At 43.3% G+C, this 5,997-nt stretch overlaps 1 protein-coding gene and 1 pseudogene across 2 annotated transcripts in view; both read left to right on the forward strand.

The window, feature by feature from the left end:
* The window catches only part of LOC105978622, a 29,650-nt pseudogene extending 25,080 nt beyond the window's left edge, over window positions 1–4,570 (forward strand).
* Window positions 1–5,997, forward strand: part of DLGAP1 (DLG associated protein 1) — a 931,603-nt gene that overhangs the window by 598,415 nt on the left and 327,191 nt on the right. The window lies entirely within an intron of this gene.

Below are 5,997 nucleotides of genomic sequence, written 5' to 3' on the forward strand. Positions count from 1 at the left end.
GATCATATCAGGGTGGTGAGCACACAATGATATGATTTTTTTGTTCTTTGATGCCTGATAACTGATCCCTTCGGCACCCCGTGATCACACAGGCTGATGTGCTTCGTCCATGTGGGCTTTGTTGCTTCTGAGCTAGATGGCTGCTTGTTTACCTTCAAGCTTTTAAGACCTCAGATGTTACATCTTTTGATAGCCGGGCACCATCAGGTCCCTTCACCACATTTGCTTATTCAGCCGCTTTGTCTTCAGCAGTTGTGTTGGGAAGGTGAGCATCATAGGATGCCAATTTAAGAGAACAAAGTATTCTTGCATTGAGTGAGTACTTGAATGGAGGCCCAATGTCCTTCTGCTACCTTAATACTAAACCTATAAATATAGGCACATAGATCTATTTCCCCACCCTCATATATAAATATATTTGCATATGTACATGCCTATATTTAGACTTCTATAAATGCCCTTTGCCTCCTAGCTCTTTCCTCTATTTTCTTTGACTTTCCTCTTGTCCCACTATCATGCTCAGTCTTCATTTGGGTTTCAGTAATTCTTCTTGGTTACATTACCCTTTAATGTTCCATATTGACATAAAATGTCATATGATTTAGTATTAAAAACAGGGGTGTTCTAAGATGAATGAAAATATTTTAACAATATTATGGATCACTTTGTTCTATTAAATTGGCATTCCATGATGCACACCTTCCTGACACCATCACTGAAGACAAATGTATGCAAATGTGGTGAAGAAAGCTGATGGTGCCCAGCTATCAAAAGATATAGCATCTGGGGTCTTAAAGGCTTGAAGGTAAACAAGTAGCAATCTATCTGAGAAGCAAGAAAGCCCACATACAAGAAGCACACCAGCCTGTGTGACCACGAGGTGTCAAAGGGGTCAGGTATCAGGCATCAAAGAACAAAAAAATCATATCATTATAAATGAGGGGGAGTGCAGATTGAGGACCCAAAGCCCATCTATAGATAATGGGACAACCCCTTACAGAGTGATCACAGGGAGGAAACGGAGGAAACGAGTCAGTGAGGGAGCAGTATAGCAACGATGAAACATACAACTTTCCTCTAGTTCTTAAATGCTTCCTCATCCCCACCCCCACCTCACTATCATGTTCCCAATTCTACCTTACAAATCCAGCTAGACCAGAGGATGTACACAGGTGCAAATAGGAACCAGAAACACAGGGAATCCAGGACAGACGATCCCTTCAGGACCAGTGGTGAGAGTGCCGACACCAGAGGGTGGAGGGAAGGTGGGGCAGAAAGGGGGGACCCATTACAAGGATCTACATATAACCTCCTCCCCGGGGGGCAGACAACAGGGAAGTGGGTGAAGGGAGACATCGGCCAGTATAAGATATGACAAAATAATAAGAATTTATGAATTATCAAGGGTTCATGAGGGAGGTGGGGAAGGGGGAGGGAGGGAAAAAATGAGGAGCTGATACCAAGGGCTCAAGTTGAAAGCAAATGTTTTGAGAATGATGAGGGCAACAAATGCACAGATGTGTTTGACATACAATGGATGAATGGATGGATTGTGATAAGAGTTGTATAAGCTCCCGATAAAATGATTAAAATATATATTTTTTGGATGCTACCCTGTGGCCCCAGGATATTGGTACATGGAAAAACATGACAAGTTGGCTACCTTGGACAGCTCTTGCTTTGCACATGAGGTCATGACTTCACAGTCTGCCTCCTGTTATGTCTGGTCATCCCCAGCAGAAGGGTGCTTCCTCTGACTCTCAATCACACAGGGCCTATTTTCAAAGACGCAGGACTGTTGTCATTCATTTTGAAGACAGCATTTAAGAGATTTTTTAGTATTTCTCATACACAGTAAAATGAAGATGAGTAGAGGCCTGAGAGCCCAATTTAAGAAGTATTCATCTAAAGTCTCAAAGTTCTTCATCTCACACGCACGCGCTAAGCAGTTACTCCATGGAAGGTGCTGTGGGGAAAACAGCCGAGCAACATGCCATCTGATTAGTAATGAATGTGGTGCCGCTCTGAGCTGGAAGCTCTAAAAGCGATGTTTTTCAAACCAGTGTTCACACCGAATTAGTTGTTAGTGAAATCCATTTACTGGTTCACAGACATCATTATTTCTAATTAAGGAGAATGCAATATAAGGTACCAGAAGGGAAATTGATTGTTTGACATGCACTAAAGTTAAGGACAGTTTTATAAAACCTTCCTTTCAATTGTTAATATATACAACTGTGTGTCAAAAAGTATTGCTACAAAATTATGGACAATTTAATTCAACAAAAATATAAAAATGGGAAGCTGTTGTTTCTTGACATATTGATCACCTAGATCGACACACTTCTGAAGGCGATGTTTCCATCTCGCTAGTCCTTCCCCAAAGAATTGTGCCCTTCTCGATTGATACCAGGTCAACAAAGCCTTTGGGATCTCCTGAAGGGACCCAAGTGGTTCCTTTTCAATGTTCTTTGAGTTTGGAAGAGTACGATCAGGGCTGTCGGGTGGATGAAGTAAGTTTTCCCAGTGAATTTCTCATAGTGCAGCTCTGGTGCCCTCAAAGAACGAGCAGATGCATTATTGTGATGGGGGGAAATTCTCAGCACAACCTTCCTGGCATTTTTCTCACCAATGCAGTTTTTACTTTAGTTAAAGCCACTTTCCAATAAGCCCCATGATCATCCTATGTATGTCCGTTGAGAAACGTTATCAAGATCATATCTGTGCTGTGGTTGTAAGGTGCGAGCCAGCCAGTTGCCCGTCACAGCGATCCCATGTACAGCAGAAGGGAACCCTGCCTGGCCCCACGCCATCCTCACCATTATTGTTATGTTTCATCCCATTGTGGCAGCTACTGGGTCAACCCATCATGTCGAGGGTCTTTCTCGTTTTCACTGCCTCTCTATTTCACCAAGCGTGATCTCCTTTGCCAGGAGCCCCCAAGACTGTGGGCGCAACCTGCTGAGCTGACTTCTCACCTTTCATTGAACTGACCTACCAGATCCCCCTAGAAATAACTGTATAGTATTGGACTTTTTTAAGGCACCCTAAAAATGTATTACTGAAGGACTTATCTGCAACCACCCACTGACCACAGAGGCATTTTAAACCTTTGGGAAAATGTTTGGAATAAACCCATGCATAGAATCCCACTAGCAGTAATGTTTACTTGCCTTGTATTTGCTAGTTTCCAAAGAGAAGTGTATGTTTTACTTAGAGACATAGTCAAAAACATTTAAAAGCCACTGTTCTAGAAAGAAAGTTAAAACATAGAGATGGCAGAAGGGTGGAAGAGGGTGGGGGAAGAAAACAAAAGTTCTCTTCTCAAGAAATTTGCAGTCTTGCTGAAAAGATAAAGGTAATTAATGAACAGCACAGCCCTTGCTGTAAAGCAGCAAATGACTAAAAGATAAACTAAATGTTTCTGATTGAACAGTCTAATGGAATTAAAACCAGGAGAGAAAAAAATCAATGAAACCGTTAACCATGCCTTCCTCTTGGGAAAAAAATGTTCTTCACTCAGCTTTCAGGTCAGGACACCTCACTGAGCCTTCTCTAGCCACCTTGCTTGTTCCCCTTATCTCCCTATCCTTCCTATGTACAGTTACGCTGGTCATAGCTCTTGGGTCTCTTCCCTCTTCTACCTACATCCTTTCCTCATGCCAGCTCATCCAGCCTCACCAAGCTTTACCAGCCAGATGCATGCCCACCTCTGTGCACGCAGCCCAGATCACCTGGACTTGTACATTCAGCTCTCTGTGGGACGGTTCTCCTGGGATGTTCTATGGGGGACATATTCAAACTGAAAACACCCCAACTCATACTCTTAATTTTTGTCCTGAAAACTGCCCCTTCCTTACGCTCCTTTGTTGACTAATGATAATTCCATCAGCACTTTAGCCAACATTACTGCTAACACAAAGGATAGGGAGAAAAGGAGGAACAGACAGTGGTTAGAGATGGATCCTTGAGGTGTCCTGTCCTGTCCAATTGATCAAGGAGAAACAACCTTGCAGTCATCCTTGACTCCTCTCCTCCATCACCATGTGAAATCATCATTAAGAATACAACTGGCACTGTTCTTGCCATGCTGCTTGAGTCCCTGTGCCATTGTGAATGACACAGTAACTGCCTGGACCAGGAAGTTCATGACCAGCCTCCTCCTTCAGCAAAAACAAATGGTCAGTGTTGGCCTTCACCCTGGGAAAGCAGCAGTGCCTAAGACAGAAATTCATGAAGAACTAGCCAACAAATGTATACGACCACACCATATGTCATTTTGGTGTTTGGATTTAGAATCCATTTTGGTGATAGCAAGACTCTTGGCTTTGGCCTGAATTATGATTCTTTGGATTATGCAAAGAAAAATGACCCTAAACACAGACAAACAAGACATGATCTGTATGAGAAGAAAGAGACCTAAAGAAAAGAGACTAAGGAACACATGAACATAATGAAGACAGTCAGCAGGACTGCGAAGGCCAATGTTGATTCTGGCAAAAAGGAAGAACAAAGAATCTCCAGTGGCTTAGGCTGTGATGACTGTGAGGATTTTTCCCCAGAGAATTGATAAATTATGAAATGTTTTAAAAGGAGGAGAAGAAGAAGAATCCAATTCAGAGTGTGGCGAGCATTAAAGACATGGAGGCAAATAATGAGTTTTATTCAACCTTGCAATAGTGGAGATCTATGGACGGATGCTTGAGTGGACACATGGGGTGAGCAGATGTGGGAAGAAGAGTGAGAGTATACCCACCAACATATATCCGTTTGACAGAGGAGGTTTGCATATGTGTATTTACCTTTGGTGAAAAAATGCCCATAAATGTGGTGCAGTCTATAGGGGACAAAGTATGAGGACTTATTAGACATAACCAAACACCTTGAGGGAATGAGCCTCTGGGTGTAGAGGAGCAAGACCATAGTCTCAGATGCCACCACAGTCATTTGGCAAACTAATTCACAGTGCTCCACAGCCTGCTTTGGTAACCAGGGTCTGAAAAACTCGAGAGCATCCATCTACAGTGCAGTTCTGGTGTCTCCCCATCCTGAGGAAAGGAGGTAAATGAAAACTGAAAGACATGTGGAAATAATTAGGCTTAAGGACTAACGACTAGGCAAACAACCTGAGACCAGAACTACATGGAGCCAAGTTACTACTACCAAGTACTTTGAAAAGGATCGCATTTGAAGGTCCTGAATAGAGTGGGAGAAAACCACAGAACAGAAACTAAAGCCATAAAGGAGACCAAGCTTACTGGTCAATCAGAGACTGGTGGGCCCCCCAAGACTGTGGCTCTTAGTCCCTCTTCATGTCTGGACATGAACTCACTCTAGTATTGGGATAATTAATCATTTATGATGAAAAGGGCCCCATTTCCCCAAGGAAAAAGTTCACAGCATTGGTCATGAGGGAGGAATGGAAACACTAAACCTATGGAGGAAGTGGGAGAAGAGATGGAACATTACTGGGATTCCAAAGGGTGAGTTGAAAGCCCACATGGAAGAAGCACACTGGCCTGTGTGATCATGAGGTGTCAAAGGAATCAGGTATCAGGCATCAAAGAACAAACAATCATATCATTGTGAATGAGGAGTGAAGATTGGAGACCCAAAATCTGTCTGCAACTGGACATCCCATTACAGAAGGGTTGCGAGGAGGAGACAAGCAAGTCAGGGTGCAGTGTAGCAATGATGAAACATACAACTTTCCGCGAGTTCCTAAATGCTTCCTCACCCCCTCCCTATAATGATCCCAATTCTACCTTAAAAATCTGGCTAGACCAGAGGATGTACACTGGTACAGATAGGAACTGGAAACACCAGGAAATCCAGGACAGATGATCCCTCCTGGACCAGTCGTGAGAGTGGCCATACTGGGAGGATGGAGGGAAAGTGGGCTAGAACGGGGGAACTGATTACAAGGATCTACATATAACCTCTTCCCTGGGGGATAGGCAACAGAAAAGTGGGTGAAGGGAGATGTCGGACAGGGCA

This window comes from Echinops telfairi, unplaced genomic scaffold, assembly GCF_000313985.2.
Source record: "Echinops telfairi isolate 266 unplaced genomic scaffold, ASM31398v2 ScPeMD7_7400;HRSCAF=8409, whole genome shotgun sequence".
NCBI lineage: Eukaryota > Metazoa > Chordata > Mammalia > Afrosoricida > Tenrecidae > Echinops > Echinops telfairi.